This window comes from Phyllobates terribilis, unplaced genomic scaffold (assembly GCF_046119375.1).
Source record: "Phyllobates terribilis strain yellow unplaced genomic scaffold, ASM4611937v1 Scaffold_1__5_contigs__length_1240528914, whole genome shotgun sequence".
Taxonomy (NCBI): domain Eukaryota; kingdom Metazoa; phylum Chordata; class Amphibia; order Anura; family Dendrobatidae; genus Phyllobates; species Phyllobates terribilis.
In genome coordinates, this window is record NW_027362761.1 from 396,177,008 (window position 1) to 396,197,931 (window position 20,924).

Here is a 20,924-nt window from a genome sequence, read left to right on the forward strand (position 1 = left end):
TGTTAGGTTGCCTTGATCCAAAGGTGGTGCTATCGATGTCGGACAGCGCTCAAGACCAGCTGGTGTTACCACCTCCAAAGAAAATAATGACCTGCCAATCACGCTGGCTGTTGCGGGTAAAGAGGTGGCAGGTCTGCGCCCCAAAACAGGTGTGACTGCTGTCCGCCAGTCACAGAGGATGAAGAGGCCGCGGATGCACAAGATATGGCAGACGGTGGTTGGCCCAGCCGGCTAGACCGCATTGTAGCACACTGAGCTTCCCACTGCAACTTATGCTTCATGTCCATGTGCCGGTTCATGCATGAAGTACTCAAACTATGTATTTTTTGGCCTCTACTTAGCTTTTGCTGACAAATGTTACAGATAACACGAGTTGGGTCATCTTTATCGATCTGAAAAAATGCCCAGGCTATGCAAGGCTTAGCACCCATGCGACCTGAAGAGCCACCACGACTTGTGGTGAGAGGCAGAGTTGTGTTTGAGGATGCAGTTGTTGACGTGCTTCCAGTACTACGTCTCTGTCCAGGAAGGCGCAACCTGACCTCGTCGTCACTAGCATCTTCCTCCACCTCCTCTGCTGACCTCATCTCTTGGCTGACTGTGGGTTGACAGTAAGTGGGATCTCCGACCTCATCATCATCACCCTGTGCGTTATCACACCCGTCGTCCTCACTGCCAACCTGTTCCTGCCCTGACAAAAAACTAAAGTTGTCGCTCCAATCAGGTATTTGAGTCTTATCATCGTCTTCCTCATTGTCTCCACCAACAGGAGTTACAGTTTGGGAATGAGGGTCTACATTATGGTCAGAACCTTCTGCGTCTGGTCCTGGATCCGACTCATAAAGATTCTGGGCATCAGTGCAGATCATTTCCTCGTCTGGATTCACAGAAGCGCTGGAGTCGACCTCTGATTCCCAGGCTATAGTATGAGTAAACAGCTCTGCAGACTCAACCATCTGTTCTACCTCATACTCAGACGGGCAGCTGGAGATTTGGGAGCTGTGAGGAAGCAAGTGCGATTTGGGTGACACCTTTGAGGACTGGAGTATTTGTGATGTTGAAGTTGATGTGGAGGAGAGCCCACTTAAAGGAGCACTTGATATCCGTTGAAGCACCTGCTGTTTTTGTGCCTCATCTGGAATTTGTAGCGATTGGCGTGGCCGTAAGAAAGGGATCTTATCACATTGTCCGCTAAAAGAAGTAGACATTTTAGTTTGGCTGGAAGATGGTCTTTCTTCTGCACCTACCCCACGGACACAACCTTTTTTCCCCTTCCCAACACGCCTATTCCCCTTTCCACCAGCAGCAGGCCTTTTTCCACTCATTTTGGTGGTTAACTAATTCACAACTCTGGAGTTGTTTGCACAAAAAAACAATGGATGGTAACCGAGCAGAGCTGAGTGGCCAAACTGTGGTATTAGGCCAAAACTATTGGCTGGGTTAGATGCAGAAAAAAATTATTTTTAATTTGCAACCTGATGGAGGTCAGTATAGATGGACTAATAGACCAAGTCCCACACACCGCTAGAAGCCCAAATATTTTTTCAGAGCTAGATGCAGAAAATTTTTTTATTCAATTTGCAACCTGATGGAGGTCAGTATAGATGGACTAATAGACCAAGTCCCACACACTGCTAGAAGCCCAAATATTTTTTCAGAGCTAGATGCAGAAAAAAATTATTTTTAATTTGCAACCTGATGGAGGTCAGTATAGATGGACTAATAGACCAAGTCCCACACACCGCTAGAAGCCCAAATATTTTTTCAGAGCTAGATGCAGAAAAAAATTATTTTTAATTTGCAACCTGATGGAGGTCAGTATAGATGGACTAATAGACCAAGTCCCACACACCGCTAGAAGCCCAAATATTTTTTCAGAGCTAGATGCAGAAAAAAATTATATTCAATTTGCAACCTGCTGGAGGTCAGTATAGAAGGACTAATAGAACAAGTCCCACACACTGCTAGAAGCCCAAATATTTTTTCAGAGCTAAATGAAGAAAAAAATTATTTTTAATTTGCAACCTGATGTAGGTCAGTATAGATGGACTAATAGACCAAGTCCCACACACTGCTAGAAGCCCAAATATTTTTTCAGAGCTAGATGCAGAAAAAAATTATTTTTAATTTGCAACCTGATGGAGGTCAGTATAGATGGACTAATAGACCAAGTCCCACACACTGCTAGAAGCCCAAATATTTTTTCAGAGCTAGATGCAGAAAAAAATTATTTTTAATTTGCAACCTGATGGAGGTCAGTATAGATGGACTAATAGACCAAGTCCCACACACTGCTAGAAGCCCAAATATTTTTTCAGAGCTAGATGCAGAAAAAAATTATATTCAGTTTGCAACCTGATGGAGGTCAGTATAGATGGACTAATAGAATGATGCTATGCCCAAAAGATTTTACTTCACTAGGTGCAGTAAAAAAATTGGTATTCTATACACAGGTGGTATATCTTGCAACACAGATAGGCTACTCCACTGACTAACACACTCTGCAATAGGCCAAAAAGGATTAGCTTTGCTAGATTCAGCCAAATGCTGTGAAAAAAACTTGCACAGCACTGGCACAGACCTGCCTGGCAAAAACTGATAGGAACTGATGTAACCTAGTCCTGAAAAGGACTCCAATTACAATTAGTCTTTACTCCCACAATCTATCTATTTAAGAGCACAGACCTGCCTGATAAAAGTCGTAGGAAATGCTGTAACCTAGTCCTTAAAAAGACTGCAATCACAACTATTCCCTACTCCCAAGCTATCTGTATATTTGTGCGAAAATTGGCTTGAAATTAACAAGGTATAGCGCACACAGCAACAGCGGTGCCGTCTAACACGCAGCTGCAGCAGTGAGAAAATGGTGGCGACGGGGAAAATGGCTTGGTCTTATAGGGCAAGGACATGTGACATACACTGCCAATCACACATGCCCTTGCTTGTGTGAAAAAAAGCACTTCGCTCCGTGTGTGCGCTGCTGATAGGCTGACAGATTGCACCTCCCCACTGTAAATGCGGGAAAGAGAAAAAAAAATGGAGATCTTCATTGTTCCTGCAGAGATCCATCCCCTGCCCCTCCCCCCGCCCCGCTGTACACTCAAACTGCGTATTAACATTAATTTTCATCATTACTGAGAAAAAATCCAGTTATGATTTTGGTGCACGAACAGGTATCGAACATAACCTCGAACAGCCGAATTTTTCTCAAATTGTTCGTGTTCGCCGACCGGCTCGAACACCGCCCAAAACAGCTCGAATTTGAGATTGGCGAACAGTTCGAGTAGAACAACGCTCATCTCTAGTCTTGATATTGCAGTTCACTCATTCCCTTAAAGAGGACCTATCACCAAATGTAACTGGACACATGATGTATTAGTGGCTGCAGAGCGGAATACATTTTTTTTCTTTTTCAATTTCTCCTCTCTGTTGTGAAGATATTAGCAATCAAAGTATTGGCACCTAATGAGTTAATTTTTTAAAATTCCAAGTGGCTGGGATGAGATAACCACTCATATATGTAGAAGAAATTCACCCCACCCAGTGAAAAGTATCTGATAACACCTACTTGAAGTGAACTCATTAGGTGCCAAATATTTTGACAGAGAGACAAAATTAAAAACAAGCAAAAAATATTTTATTCCGCTTTACAACCACTATTAAACTGTTTCTCCAGCTCAACATGAAAGATTAGGTGAAAGGTCCTGTTTGGTCGCTCTTCTCAACACCCTATTGACTATGTCTTTCTTCAGAGATGGAATTAGGTTTTCTGGTACCCGGGCCAAAAATTCTGTTTAGTTCCAATTCCTATACACAGCTTAAGCAGTTAGAGAAGTCATCCTGTGACCACTCATATGCGATTTGCATACCTATAGTCACCTGCTGAATAGCTGCTCTTTCTAATTCTCTCAATGTTCAGTGAAATGCTACAGCCTCTGCTTAATTGAGAGAAGCAAGAACAGAAACTAGTCGGCACTTGAACGTAACTATGAAAATTGCATATGAGTGGTCACATGATGACTGCTGGAAATGGCAAACAAAACCGAATTCTGAAAGTGAACATGCTGTTAGGATTAGGCATGCTACAGTGTTTCATTTTATAATTACAGGTGTTTTACAACTTTGTGATGAAAGTCTGCAGTCAATTTGTGTAACTACAAATGTCTGAAGCCTCACAGTGCACTACATGTTGTCATGATTCTCCATGCCAACCACAAACGTGAGGGGGTCATGTGAACACAACTATGTGCTTTGCATACATCGGGTCACATTCTGACTAAACGGCTCACTGAATGCATGTAAACTGAGCTAGGCAGCACACATCTACTGGGCATGTGACTGCATGTATGCAAATCACATACTTGTGGCTATGAGACCTTCCCCTCCCGCCAACACCAGAGAATCCTAACAGCACACAGTGCACGCGCTGTCGCTGTGAGGATTCAAAAGTCTGAAGTCACCAGAATCACCATCAGTACAGAAATACATAACCACAACCACTATTAGTACATGAATACAGCATCAGAACAACCATTAGTACATGATTACAGCACCAAGTTTAGTACATGGCCTCCTAGCGGACATCTCATTTCCAAACTGGGTCCACTCTTCAGGCCATCTCTTCACACTGTGTCCCCCATACTGTCAAGTTTCTATACTGTGATCCCTCCTAACACCACCCTCTGGATACTTTTCCCTCTGTACTGTGCCTTCACACTGTCTCCCCATGCTTTACCCTTTATATACAGCTCTCCTCACTAACAAGTCTTTATACTGTTCCTCCTCATACTTTTTACCCCTGAACTATCCCCTCACACAATTATTTTCCCTATGCACTTCTCCCCATACTGTCCCCTCACATATTCCTCCCACCCTTCCCATACTGTCTCCTCACACATTTCCCTACTCCCTCCTCATACTGTCTCTTTATAAATTTTCCACACCTGTCATACTGTCTCCTCTCACATTCCATCCACTCCCCATACTGTCTCCTCACACATTTCCCCCTCCTCATACTCTCTCCTCACATATCCCTCCGCTTCCCATACTGTTTCATCGACCATTTCCCTGCTCCCTATACTGTTTCCTCATATATTTACACCTCTCTACCACTCCCCATACAGTTTCCTCAGACATTTCCCAATCTCCTCTTGCTGCCCATACTGTTTCCCTACACTCCTCAAACTACTCCTCCCAGTATCTATACTGTGTCTTCATAAGATCATATAACTTTGGTTTCATCAGCTCCATTTAAGCACTTACCATACCAATGTTCTACGACCAACCTGACCACTCTGCTGACTTTGCCATGAAAGACACAGGTACAACTGACTTCAGAGAGCATGTTACACCTTCTCGGAACCAGCTGTCAGTTTGACATCCGACTTAGGGAATAACCGAATCACACTTCAGAGAGCTGCAAAGTGCCACCTGGGAGACACCTCAGACCACAACATCAGGTGTCCAGAAGGTGCCCCCCAGCTGGTTGCGCCTGATGCAAATGCCCTGCCTGCCCCCCCATAGATACACCTCTGCCTTCTTATACACTGGAGCCCAACATTCTATTCAGTATTCTAAGTGTGGCAGTACTAGTAACTTTTATTGCAAAACTATGTTCTTGTCATGAGCATCTATGCCTCTTTTAATGCATGCTGTTATCTAATTTGCTTTGATAGCAGCAGCCTGGCACTGGTCACTAAAGTTGAGCTTGCTTTCAACACATACATCCCGGTCTTCAATTACAATTTTTCTCAGTGTTCTACCATTTAGTACATAATTATACATTTTATTTCCTCTGCCCAAAAGCATGACCCTTCATTCATCTACAATGTACTTCAATTGCAATTTCTCAGCAAAAGCCTCCAGCTTACATAAATGCCTTTGAAATATTAAATCATCTTCCTCTGTTATGTTTACTTTGCAAAGTTTAGTATTATCTGCAAATATTGAAATTCTAACTTGTATGCCCTCTGCAATGTCATAAATATGTTATAAAGAAGAGGGCCCAATACAAACCTCTCTTATAACCCTTTGTTAACTGTGACTTAATCTGAGTGTGTTCCAATAACAACCACCTTTTGTTTCCTATCACTGAGCCAATTGTTAACCCAATCACACATGTTTTTCTGTAGTCTCATTGCTCCCATTTTATGTACAAAATGTTTATATGCCATTTTAGCAAATGCCTTTGAAAAGATCAGACAGCGGACATCCATGGTGTTACCCTAGTCCAATCTGGAATTTACTTCTTCATGAACCAATATTGATGTTAAGTCATGAGGTTATTTATATTGCAATAAGCATTAGCTCACAGTAGGGGTCAAACGTATAATTTACAGGCTCATATTTTGTCCTCTTCTTGAATATTGGCAATAGAGATGAGCGAACATGTTCGGAAAATGTTTGGTTTTTTCAAATTCGGCACGAACATTGCACATTCGGATTCGTGATCGGATCCCCAAGCGTTTTTACTCAAAACTGGCAAAATTCGGCAAAAGTGCAGTAAATTATCGCGTTTCCACTAGTGTATTTTTCAGGACTTTGGCTAGGATAGTAGTGCTGTATGATGAGCAGGGAGGGACATGTTTGATGAGTGGAAGGGGCAGGGAGAGGTCAGAGGAGCTGCAAGCTGTTATTCTTAATTTTTTTATTTTAACTTAAAGGGGTTTTCCCACAAACAAAAGTTAATTTTAAAAATTGGCTGTGTCTGACCGTGTGTGGAACTTGCCATAGACCCTAAGCAGGGGAGGAAGCAAAAGACTATACATACATTACATCATGGGATCACATAGGATTCATTTTGTGAGGTAAAACATTTCTCTGCTTGTTTTAAAACAATATTTTACCTCACAAAATGAATCCCCTGCGATCCCCTGCTGTAATATCTGTACACTTTTTTGCTTCCTCCCCTGCCCAGGAGCTGTGATATGTCCTCCCATACATGGTCAGACACAGACAATTTTTAAAATAAACTTTTATTTGTGGGAAAACCCCGTTAATGTGTGGAGATTCCGGCATGCCAATCAGGGCACAGGAACCATGCACAATGCCCAGCTACAAAAGCTTGTGTCATTGGCTGCCGAAGTCACACGTCCCTCTCCATATAAAGAGCGGACATGTTGTTTTGGTGCCATTTTGACAATGTAACAGCGCAGAGAGGTTGCTCCTGCTGCTGCTCCTGAATATTGAGAGAGTGAGTTAGTTAGCTTGGTGGTTGCTTGTAAGTCAGATAGTTTAGATAGATAGGATCTTGTGTGGCTGTGAAATCGACCTTCCAGCAGAGCAATCGTTTTTGCTAGTGTGGTCGAGACAGAGACACCAGGCCACATTTCAGCATAGAACTCTGTTGTGCGGATATTGTGCTCTATGAGGAGTACAGTTTTGAAACTGTAATTTTTTCTGTTACTACCGTGCTACATAATGCAGGCCACATCTGAGCTTTTAATTGTTTTGCGCTGAGATTCTGGACAAGGTGGACGTGGCGGTCAGGGACAAATTCTAGAAATATTTTTGAGCTGGATGTGGCAGTAGGTGGTAAGAGCTTGGATGTGTTGTTTGAAAGACAGGACAGAGTCAAGAGTTATTTCAAGGCAGCAGACTTCCGGTACGGGGAAAAGTATGATGTCACTAAAAGTATTTCTGTTAGTGGAGTTTGGTGAGATGAAGGAACGATGATTAGTTCAGTTTTGTCTACATTAAGTTTTAGGAATTGTGAGGAGAAGAAGGATAAGGCTAATAAACACTCTGGTATTCTGGACAGCAGAAAGGTGACATCTGAGCCAGAGAGGTAAATTTGAGTGTAATCAGCATATAAATGATACAGGAAGCCATGAAATTTTATGGCCAAGGGTATAGATGGAGAAGAGTAGGATTCCCAGGACAAAGACTTGGGGGACACCAAGAGGGATAGGGCGGCATGAGGAAGTGTTATGGGAATGGGAGACATTAAATGTGTGGTTAGTGAGCTATGAGAAGATCCAGGAGGGGGAAAGTTTTTGATGCTAAGGGAAGAAAGGATTTGTAGTAGGAGGAGTATAGAGAATTGTCTGTTTGCTTTGGCAATAAGCAAGTCATTAGAAATTATAGTTAGGGCAGTTCAGTGGAGTGCTGGTGATGGAAGTTGGATTGTAGGCTGTCAAAGAGCAAGTTGGATGAGAGGTAGGAGGAATGTTCAATGTGGACATGCTGCTAAAGGAGTTTGGAGGTGAACGAGAGTCGCAATTAGTGTTGAGCCACCCCCGTAGTGTTTGAGTTCGGTTCGGTTCGTCGAACACCCATATGTTCGCCGAACTGTTTGTCGAACTGTTCATCAAACACCGTCGAACACCGTTAAAACCAATGGCAGGCAAACAAAAACACATAGAAACACATAGAAAACACCTTCAAAGGTGTCTAAAAGCAGACAAACTGCTCAGAAGACACAACTAACACATGGAAAAGTGACAAGTACATATAGTCATGCGAAAAGAAAAGAGGTGGAGGAGCAAAAGGAGGGGGAGACACAGATATAGGCATGTCATGCCCTTCTAAAACCAAAAAAGTGCGAAGCTGACACGGCCAGTCTGTTCCTGCCTGTGCGACCACCGTGTCACCGGGTTTGTGCCAGAGCTGCGGTGGACCCTGACGGCCAGCCCCCCTCTCCCAATACTGGTGCCTGTCCGCTGGTGGGTCGAGCGAGCCCCCCTGCGGTGGAGGCAGGTCTAAGCTTTTTAATTTAAATTGTCTCTCTAATTTGAATGAATACACTTTAAATCCTTTTACAAGGATCTATTGGAGGGCAAGTCTCATGCCAGCAGCCGCGTAATTCCAGCTCCAGTAGCGTCCACTAAAGCTGCTGTAGTTAAAAAGCTTTTATAAGGATCGAGCTCGGCGGTCAACCGCAAGGCGTCCTACCGCCAGTCCCAGCCCCTATGCCTTGGGGTGCCTCCCCGATGCTCTTCACTGAGTGTCCCGGGGGCCCGTACCATTTCCTTTGAAAAAATTAAGTGTCCAAACTACACGTGGTGTAGCTTGCTTAACAGCTGGGATAATCCGCTGTCTAGCAGACTCTGCTGCTAGGCACAAATTATTTCCTGGGCTAGATGCAGTTAAAAATTTGTAATTAGATACTCTCGTTGGATGCTGAGAAACCACTCCATAGAGTCTCCTGGCACGCCATATATTATTCCCTTAAAAAGCTTGGGGTAGGGGTTTAGGGGACCCTTTTATAGGCAAAATCACGGCCCTGTATCGCAATACGTCACCTAGGCTGAAGATAAATGGAACATTTTCAGCACCTTTCATAATCACCAATGGAACAAGGCAGGGATGTCCTCTGTCCCCTCTCTTATACATCCTAGTGACGGAGCACCTGCTCTCATCAATTCGCCATAACCCCAATATTAGGTGGATTGAGGTGGGAGGCACCGAGTACAAGTGCTCAGAATTTGCTGATGATGTTCTAGTATATATCACTCAATCACATATATCCATCCCTGCTGTTATGGCTGAAATAGATCACTTTGTTACATGGTCAAATTTTAAAATCAATGCAGCGAAGTCTGAGGCCCTCGATGTCTCCCTCCCCAAATCCATACAGGATTCCATCCAGTCCAACTTTCCCTTTGCCTGGCCCTCACAGGATATCAAATACTTAGGAATTCCTATTCATAGAGACCTCTCCCGTCTATGTTATCTTAATTTTGGGCCCTTTATTGAACAACTCCATACAGACCACGGTTGGCAAGTTAGAACTGTAAGATTCACTACGTGAACCACTGGTGTTTTGTGGAAAAGCACATGTACACTGTGTTCCAAATTATTATGCAAAAAGTGTTTAGGAGTGATAAGGTAAGAATTTTTTTGTTTGTCAGTTAAACTCATTGATGGTGATGTGTGTCAGGGCTCTTTATATCACTGTAAGCAATTGCAGACACCTGTGCTAATTAGTTTGGCAGGTGTGTCCAATGAAAGGCAAGACTACTTAAGAAGGCTGTCCCACATTATTAAGCAGCCTACATTTTCTGCCAAAATGGGAAAGAAAAAGGATGTGTCGGCTGCTGAGAAGCAACAAATTGTGGAGTGTTTAGGTCAAGGCATGACTACAATCAGCATTGCCAAGACACTTCATCCTGATCATCGCACAATCAAGAAGTATGTAGCTGATTCACAGTACACACATGTGCGTGCTGATAAGGGAAAATTGAGGACTCTTTCCTACAGGCAATTACGTCAGGTTAAAAGAGCAGCGGCAAAAAAGCCTTGTCATAGCAGCAGACAAGTTTTTGAAGCTGCTGGTGCCTCCAACGTCCCCCGAACAACAAGATGCAGAGTCCTTCAGAGGTTTGCAGCTGTGCGTAAGCCATCCTGTCGACCTTCACTATCCACTGCACACAAGCAGAAAAGGCTCCAGTGGGCCAAACAATACATGAAGACTGACTTCAAAACAGTTTTGTTCACCGACGAGTGATGGTCCAGATGTATGGAGTGGAGGATGGCTGGTTGATGGACACCCCACGCAAACACGGCTACAGTGCCAACAAGGAGGAGGTGGAGTAATGTTTTGGGCTGGAATCATGGGGAGAGAGATTGTCGGCCCCTTTAGGATCCCTGAAGGGGTAAAGATGAACTCCATAATGTATGTGGAGTTTCTCAAACAGCACTTCCTGCCATGGTTCAAGAAGAAGAACTGTGTATTCCGCAGCAAGATCATTTTCATGCATGATAATGCACCATCTCATGCTGCACATAACACATCTGCATCTCTGGCTGATATGGGCATAAAAGGGGACAAACTTATGGCGTGACCCCCATGCTCCCCTGACCTCAACCCCATTGAGAACCTCTGGAGCATCATCAAAAGGAGTGTCTATGATGGCGGGAGGCAGTTCACATCTAAGCAACAGCTCTGGGAGGGTATTCTGTCCTCATGCAAAACAATTGAAGCAGAAACCATCCAAAACCTGACAAAATCAATGGACGAGAGAGTTGAGAAGCTCCTTTCGAACAAGGGGTCCTATGTGCAAATGTAACATCACCTAGAATAAAGTTTTGAGTTGAAAACTGTTTGATTTCAGTTTCTAATAACCTGCTAATGCTTATCATTTCAAAAATGACCATTTTTTTGTTCTTTATTAAAATGAAAAGGTTGATCGAAGAGTGTGGGGGATCTGAGAGTGTGGCAACCCAGTAGTCAGGATTACTTCGAATTCTGACAATCTGAGGGTCATGTTGCAGGTAGTGCAGCAAGAAGGCACTCATGTGTCTTGCGCATCTAGGAGCCCCAAAATTATTTTCCGGGCTAGATGCAGCTAAAAATTATTATTAATTTGAAAGCTGGTGGAGCTTAGTATAGATGGCCTAATAGAATCAGTGCTGCAAACTGCTCCAAAGCCCAAATTATTTTCCAGCCAAGATACAGATAAACATGATTAGTAATTTTAAATCTGGTGGAGTTTAGTATAGAAGGACTAATAGAATCAGTACTGCACACTGCTACAAGGCCCAAATTATTTTTCAGCCAAGATACAGATAAACATGATTAGTAATTTTAAATCTGGTGGAGCTTAGTATAGATGGCCTAATAGAATCAGTACTGCACACTGCTACAAGGCCCAAATTATTTTCCATCCAAGATACACTTAAACATGATTAGTAATTTTAAAGCTTAAAACGGTTGGTGAGCTGATTTTAACAAATCATCAAGCTTTTACTCTCCCCAGGATGACACAGGGGTAGAAAAGTCGTTTCGGATCCATGATTTGCTCAACTTTTTGAACGTGAGTCTGTCTACATTATCAGTGGAGAGCCGCGTGCGCTTATCTGTCAGCACACCACCAGCAGCGCTGAACACACGTTCAGACAGAACGCTGGCTGCGGGGCATGACAAGATCTCCAAGGCATAAGTGGCAAGCTCCGGCCATTTATCCAGATTGGAAGCCCAAAAAGAGCAAGGGTCCAGTGACACAGTCATGGCTTCAATGTTTACTTGGAGATACTCCTGTACCATCGTCTCTAGGCGTTGATTATGTGTCAGACTTCTTGTCTCCTGTGGCCTTGCAAAGGATGGGCTAAAAAAGTGGTGAAATGATTCCGCAAAATTGATGTTACCAGCAGATACTGAGAGCTGAATACTCGACGGTCCCACGGTTGGCAAGTTGTAACTGTGAGATTCACTACGTGCACCACTAGTGTTTTGGGGAAAAGCACATGCAATATTCTGCAACAGGCTCTGCTGATACTCCTGCATGCGTGCATCTCTTTCTATGGCAGGAATAATTTCTGCAAATTTACTTTTGTACCGGGGATCTAACAGTGTGGCAACCCAGTAGTCAGGATTATCTCTAATTCTCACAATTCGAGGGTCATGTTACAGGTAGTGCAGCAAGAAGGCACTCATGTGTCTTGCTCATCCAGGAGCACCAAGTCCCTGTTGTGTTGGTGGCGAGGTAACAATCATGCTTCCTTCCTCTGCCCTCTCTCCCCAACCTCGCAAAACAGAAATGTGATCAAGGTCTCCCTCATCTGATGAGTCTTCCATCAGTTCATCCTCCACTTCTTCCTGGGCTCCTGCACCTTCCTCACTAGTTTGGCTGCTACCATGCGCCCTGGTAAAACCATCTCCCCCACCCTCACATGCCTGCCGCCTTGGTGCTGCCGACCGTCTGGTCCTTGCAGATGTTAGCCCTTCCGCATACAACTCCTCCTCCTCTACTTCCTCCACCTCCTCTTGTGCCACCACCTGACTCCGAATTCTGTTTAACATGTGCTCCAGCATGTAAATCACCAGAATAGTCATGTTGATAATGGCATTGTCAGCACTAAACATCTTCGTCGCCATTTCAAAACTGTGCAGAAGGGTGCATAGGTCCCTGATCAGAGACCACTCCTCCAGTGTGATTTGCCCCACCTCTGGATCTCGTTGGCCGAGGCTATACGTCAGAACGTATTGCACCAGGGCTTGTCGGTGCTGCCATAGTCGCTGCAACATGTACAGAGTTGAATTCCACCGGGTAGGCACATCGCATTTTAGCCGGAGAAGTGGCAGGCCCAACGACTTCGGTAGACATGTAAGTCGCTGAGCTGCGGGATGCGAATGGCGGAAGTGAGCACACAGCGACCGTACCCTCTACAGAAGGCCATCTAGTCTGGGATAGTGGGTTAAAAATTGCTGGACAACCAGGTTCAACACGTGAGCCATGCAAGGCACGTGTGTGACATTGCCCCGGCGAAGGGCCGCACCCAGGTTTGCAGCATTGTCGCACGCGGCCTTACCTGGTTTCAGGTCCAGTGGAGACAACCATTCATGAAACTGGTTCTACAGAGTGGACCACAACTCCTCAGCTGTGTGACTCACATTTCCCAGACATTTCAAAGTAAAAACCGCCTGATGACGTTGAGCCCTGCTGCCAGCATAGTAAGGAGGTGTGCAGGATCCCTTCTGCGCAGTTTGAAAGCTTGTGGCATGACCAGACAGGCTTTGGGTGCAGATGGAGGACCGAGAGGAGGTTGAGGAGGCAGAAGCAGTGGAGGAACTTTGAGATAAAGAGTATTGACGCACAACTCGTGGGGACGGCAAGACTTGGACAGCAGCCCCTTGTCCTGCTGTCACCATAGTTACCCAGTGCCCAGTCAGCGACATGTAACGCCCCTGTCCATGCCTACTCGTCCAAGTGTCTGTGGTGAAATGCACCCTGTCACGCACAGAGTTTCTCAATGAAGCGGTGATGTTGTGTGCGACATGCTGGTGGAGCGCAGGCACACCTTTCTTTGAGAAGTAGTGCCGACTGGGCATCTGGTACTGGGGTACTGCGATATACATAAGGTCTCGAAAATCCTCTGTGTCCACCAGGCGGAAAGGAAGCATTTCTGTAGCCAAGAGCTTGCAGATGGTGAAATTCAACCTCTTAGCTTTCTCACGGCTAGGAGGAAATGGTCTTTTACTTGTCCACATCTGAGGGACCGAGGGCTGGCTGTAGTGCTTAGATGGGGTTGAGAAGGGTCTCCCCGGAAAACTGCCGGTCTGTGAGGAAGATGCAGGCGGACATGTTAGAATGCCTTGATCCAAAGGTAGTGCTATCGATGTCGGACAGCGCTGAACACCAGCTGGTGTTTCCACCTCCAAAGAAAATGATGACCTGCCAATCACGCTGGCTGTTGCGGGTAAAGAGGTGGCAGGTCTTCATCCCAAAACAGGTGTGACTGATGTCCCCCCAGTCACAGAGGATGAAGAGGCCGCGGATGCACAAGATGTGGCAGATGGTGGTTGGCCCGCATTGTAGCACAGTGAGCTTCCCACTGCAACTTATGCTTCATATCCATGTGCTGGTTCATGCATGAAGTACTCAAACTATGTATTTTTTGGCCTCTACTTAGCTTTTGCTGACAAATGTTACAGATAACACGATTTGGGTCATCTTTATCGATCTGAAAAAATGCCCAGGCTATGCAAGGCTTAGCACCCATGCGACCTGAAGAGCCACCACGACTTGTGGTCAGAGGCAGAGTTGTGTTTGAGGATGCAGTTGTTGACATGCTTCCAGTACTACGTCTCTGTCCAGGAAGGCGCAACCTGACCTCGTCGTCACTAGCATTCTCCTCCACCTCCTCTGCTGACCTCATCTCTTGGCTGACTGTGGGTTGACAGTAAGTGGGATCTCCAACCTCGTCATCATCACCCTGTGTGTTATCACACCCATCGTCTTCAGAGCCAACCTCTTCCTGCCCTGACAAAAACTAAAGTTGTCACTCCAATCAGGTATTTGAGTCTCATCATCGTCTTCCTCATTGTCTCCACCAACAGGAGTTACAGTTTGGGAACAAGGGTCTACATTATGGTCAGAACCTTCTGCGTCTGGTCCTGGATCCGACTCATAAAGATTCTGGGCATCAGTGCAGATCATTTCCTCGTCTGGGTTAACAGAAGCTCTGGACCCGACCTCTGATTCCCAGGCTATAGTATGAGTAAACAGCTCTGCAGACTCAACCATCTGTTCTACCCCATACTCAGACGGTCAGCTGGAGACTTGGGAGCTGTGAGGAAGCAAGTGCTATTGGGGTGACACCTCTGAGGACTGGAGTATTTGTGATGTTGAAGTTAAGGTGAAGGAGAGCCCACTTAAAGGAGCACTTGATATCCGTTGAAGCACCTGCTGTTTTTGTGCCTCATCTGGAATTTGTAGCGATTGGCGTGGCCGTAAGAAAGGGATTTTATCACATTGTCCGCTAAAAGAAGTAGACATCTTAGTTTGGCTGGAACATGGTCTTTCTTCTGCAGATGTTACTGTTGCTTTAACACCTACCACACGGACACAACCTTTTTTTCACTTCCCAACACACCTATTCCCCTTTCCACCAGCAGCAGGCCTTTTTCCACTAATTTTGGTGGTTAACTAATTCACAACTCTGGAGTTGTTTGCACAAAAAACAATGGATGGGAACCGAGCAGAGCTGAGTGGCCAAACTGTGGTATTAGCCCAAAAGTATTTGCTGGGTTAGATGCAGATAAAAATTATTTTGAATTTTAAACCTGCTGGAAGTTAGTATAGATGGACTAATAGAACAAGTCCCACACACTGCTACAAGCCGAAATATTTTTTCAGAGCTAGATGCAGAAAAAAATTATATTGAATTTGTAACCTGATGGAGGTTAGTATAGATAGACTAATAGAACAAGTCCCACACACTGCTAGAAGCCGAAATATTTTTTCAGAGCTAGATGCAGAAAAAAATTATATTGAATTTGCAACCTGATGGAGGTTAGTATAGATGTACTAATAGAACAAGTCCCACACACTGCTACGAGCCGAAATAGTTTTTCAGAGCTAGATGCAGAAAAAAATTATATTGAATTTGCAACCTGATGGAGGTTAGTATAGATGGACTAATAGAACAAGTCCCACACACTGCTAGAAGCCGAAATATTTTTTCAGCGCTAGATGCAGAAAAAAATTATAATGAATTTGCAACCTGATGGAGGTTAGTATAGATGGACTAATAGAACAAGTCCCACACACTGCTACAAGCCAAAATAGTTTTTCAGAGCTAGATGCAGAAAAAAAATATATTGAATTTGCAACCTGATGGAGGTTAGTATAGATGGACTAATAGAACAAGTCCCACACACTGCTAGAAGCCGAAATATTTTTTCAGAGCTAGATGCAGAAAAAAATTATAATGAATTTGCAACCTGATGGAGGTTAGTATAGATGGACTAATAGAACATGTCCCACACACTGCTAGAAGCCGAAATATTTTTTCATAGCTAGATGCAGAAAAAAATTATATTGAATTTGCAACCTGATGGAGGTTAGTATAGATGTACTAATAGAACAAGTCCCACACACTGCTACGAGCCAAAAGAGTTTTTCAGCACTAGATGCAGAAAAAAATTATATTGAATTTGCAACCTGATGGAGGTTAGTATAGATGGACTAATAGTACAAGTCCCACACACTGCTAGAAGCCGAAATATTTTTTCAGAGCTAGATGCAGAAAAAAATTCTATTGAATTTGCAACCTGATGGAGGTTAGTAAAGATGGACTAATAGAATGATGCTATGCCCAAAAGGTTTTACTTCACTAGGTGCAGTAAAAAAAATTGTATTCTATACACAGGTGGTGTAGCTTGCAACACAGATAGGCTTCTCCACTGACTAACACACACTGCAAGAGGACAAAAAGGATTTGCTTTTCTAGATTTAGCCAAGTGCTGTGAAAAAAACTTGCACAGCACTGGCACAGACCTGCCTGGCAAAAAGTGATAGGAACTGATGTAACCTAGCCCTGAAAAGGACTGCAATTACAATTAGTCTTTACTCCCAACCTATCTATTTAAGAGCACAGACCTGCCTGATAAAAGTCGTAGGAAATGATGTAACCTAGTCCTTAAAAGGACTGCAATCACAACTCTTCCCTACTCCCAAGCTATCTGTAGATTTGTACGAAAATTGGCTTGAAATTAACAAAGTGTAGCGCACACAGCAACAGCGGTGCCATCTAACACGCAGCTGCAGCAGTGAGAAAATGGTGGCGACGGGGAAAATTGCTGGGTCTTATAGGGAAAGGACATGTGACATACACTGCCAATGACACATGCCCTTGCTTGTGTGAAAAAAAGCAGTTCGCTCCGTGTGTGCGCTGCTGATAGGCTGACAAATTGCACTTCCCCACTGTAAATGCGGGAAAGAGAAAAAAAATGGAGATCTTCATTATTTCTGCAGAGATCCATCCCCTGCCCCTCCCCCCGCCCCGCTGTACACTCAAACTGCGTATTAACATTAATTTTCAACATTACTGAGAAAAAATCCAGTTATGATTTTGGTGCACGAACAGTTATCGAACATAACCTCGAACAGCCGAATTTTTTTCAAATCGTTCGTGTTCGCCGAACGGCTCAAACACCGCCCAAAACAGCTCGAATTTGAGCTTGGCGAACAGTTCGAGTCGAACACCGCTCATCTCTTGTCGCAATATGGGGCAATAGCTGGACACAGAAGTTGGGTCAAGAGATGATTTCTTCAGGATAGGTGTGATTGTTGCATGTTTGAAAGTAGAAGGAAAGGTTGAAGAGATTATTTTTACTTTCTTTGGCATTGATCCTCTCTGTCTCAGTGTTTACTGCCCTGATTTGTTTTCTACATAATTTACTATTTTTTATAATTACTAAATCGCTCTTCAGTTTCCTTTTGTTTGTTTTTTTTAATTTCCTGGATGCTTTCCTTTTTCATTTCTTTTTATCATTTTTTTGCGCCCCTAACAGCTCATTTAGACTTAGTATTTTTTCTCCCTTTTTAGCTAGTTTATTTCCATAGGGTATATATTGTGTATAGTGCCTATTTAGGGTGTTTAAAAAAGTTTCCCATTTGTTGTGTGTATTTTTATTTTTCTGGACATTGTCTCAATTTATGGCTCTAAGATCATCTCTTAGCCATTGGAAATTACCTAGTGTCCTTGTAACTCATGTAACTCATGTGTGAAAACATTACTTTGTGATCATTATTGCGCAATTGACCCCCAACCTGTACATTTAATATTCAGTCTGGTCTATTAGTTAAAATTAGTTCTAAAGTGCTTCATCTCTTGTTTGGTCCTGAATCAGTTTTGAAAGATGATTGTCTTTTATTTTCCTTTGCTAGACCTGCATGTTTCTGTTCCCTAATGTACATCAGAGTAATTCAAGTCCCCAATTATAATGACATGTCCCTCTTTTGCTGCCCATTCTATTTGCTTTATCAGGATATTTTCTTCTGCTTTCTTTATACTTGGAGACTTAAAGCAAAATCCTGTTTCATATATATACAGTACAGACCAAAAGTTTGGACACACCTCATTTAAAGATTTTTCTGTATTTTCATGACTATGAAAATTGTACATTCACACTGAAGGCATCAAAACTATGAATTAACACATGTGGAATTATATACTTAACAAAAAAGTGTGAAACAACTGAAAATATGTCTTATATTCTAGGCTCTTCAAAGTAGCCACCTTTTGCTTTGATGACTGCTTTGCACACTCTTGGCATTCTCTTGAGCTTCAAGAGGTAGTCACTGGAAATGGTCTTCCAACAATCTTGAAGGAGTTCCCAGAGTTGTTTAGCACTTGTTGGCCCTTTTGCCTTCACTCTGCGGTCCAGCTCACCCCAAACCATCTCGATTGTGTTCAGGTCTGGTGACTGTGGAGGCCAGGTCATCTGGCATAGCACCCCATCACTCTCGTTCTTGGTCAAATAGCCCTTACAAAGCCTGGAGGTGTGTTTGGGGTCATTGTCCTGTTGAAAAATAAATGATTGTCCAACTAAACGCAAACCAGATGGAATAGAATGCCGCTGCAAGATGCTGTGGTAGCCATGCTGGTTCAGTATGCCTTCAATTTTGAATAAATGCCCAACAGTGTCACCAGCAAAGCACCCCCACACCATCACACCTCCTCCTCCATGCTTCACGGTGGGAACCAGGCATGTAGAGTCCATCCATTCACCTTTTTGGCGTTGCACAAAGACACGGTGGTTAGAACCAAAGATCTCAAATTTGGACTCATCAGACCAAAGCACAGATTTCCACTGGTCTAATGTCCATTCCTTGTGTTCTTTAGCCCAAACAAGTCTCTTCTGCTTGTTGCCTCTCCTTAGCAGTGGTTTCCAAGCAGCTATTTTACCATGAAGGCCTGCTGCACAAAGTCTCCTCTTAACAGTTGTTGTAGAGTTGTGCCTGCTGCTAGAACTCAGTGTGGCATTGACCTGGTCTCTAATCTGAGATGCTGTTACCCTGCGATTTCTGAGGCTGGTGACTCGGATAAACATTAGTGTTAAACGAACATGCTCGACAATGCTCAGTACTCGCCCGAGCATCACGCTACTCGGGATGTTCGGCGAGCACCGAGCATTTCCGGGTCACTCGGGCGGGAGCTCTGGTCTCCACCCTGCATGTTTGGCGCTCTTTACAGAGCCAATGAACATGCAGGGATTGCCAGCCAGTCACTGTAATGCCGCAGCCATGTTGTTTGCGGGCATTACAGTGATTGGCTGGCCGCACAGCGTCACCTCGAGTATTTAAAACCGGGCGCCGCCATCTTGTACACAGTCGATCCGGATCAGACAGTGAAGGGACAGCGCTGCTGATTTAGGGAGAGATATATCCTGCAAAATAGTTAGTGTAGGGTCTGTAAAGGCTGCCAGATCAAACAAACAGTCCTTCTCAGGACTAATATGCATCCCAGATATCAGGAAGGCAGGCTGTATAGGAGATGCAGTGGTAATACCAGCAAACGCTGCATTACAATCCTGTGTGCTCCTGTTGATAAAATTGATGGACTTAGCTCCAGGTCTCGAGGGCCAGGAAAAATCCTTTTTTTTCATCTAAATCCTATTTTTTTTCCCTCCTTCAAACTGTACAAATACCCATCTTATTAACCTTTTGGTGTCCCCCCCCCCCAAAAAAAAAGTGTGTCTCTGATTTTTCAGACACAAATATATCTGTTGAAAAGAGTCTGGTGTAGGCTAGAGAAACAGAAGTGTGGTTTTGAAGTTCCACGGTTCAAACCTCTGTATTATCCACTTTTGGGCCGTTTGTATCTAAAAAAAAAACTGTTTGAGTGTGTCGCTCACTGTTCAGCCTCAAATATATGTTTAAAAAAGTCTGGTATACAACAGTAAATTATAACTGTGGTTTTAATGATCCACGGTAAAAAATCTCTATTATCCTGTTTTTGCCATTTTTTGCCGAAAAAAAAAAAACTAATAGTGTCTCCCTGATTTTTCAGACACAAATATATCTGTTGAAAATAGTCTGGTGTAGGCCAGATTACTAGAACTGTGGTTTTGCAGTTCCACGGGTCAAATCTCTGTATTATCCTTGTTTTGGCATTTTTTGCCATAAAGAAAAACAGTAGTGTCTCCTGATTGTTCAGACACAAATATATCTGTTGAAAATAGTCTGGTGTAGGCCCGAGATTTACAAGTCTGGTTTTGCAGCTCCACGGGTCAAATCTCTGTATTATCCTGCTTTTTTGCATTTTTTGCTGTAAAGAAAAACAGTAGTGTCTCCTGATTGCTCAGACACAAATATATCTGTTGAAAATAGTGTTGTGTAGGCCCGAGAAACAAAAGTGTGGTTTTGCAGTTCCACGGGTAAAATCTCTGTCTTATCCTTCTTTTGGCATTTTTTGCCCTAAAGAAAAACAGTAGTGTCTCCTGATTGTTCAGACGCAAACATATCTGTTGAAAATATTCTGGTATAGGCCCGAGAAATACAAGTGTGGTTTTGCAGTTCCACGGGTCAAATCTCTGTATTATCCTGCTTTTTTTTGCATTTTTTGCCGTGAAGAAAAACAGTAGCGTCTCCTGATTGTTCAGACAAAAATATTTCTGTTGAAAATAGTCTGGTGTAGGCCCGAGAAATACAAGTGTGGTTTTGCAGTTCCACGGGTCAAATCTCTGTATTATCCTG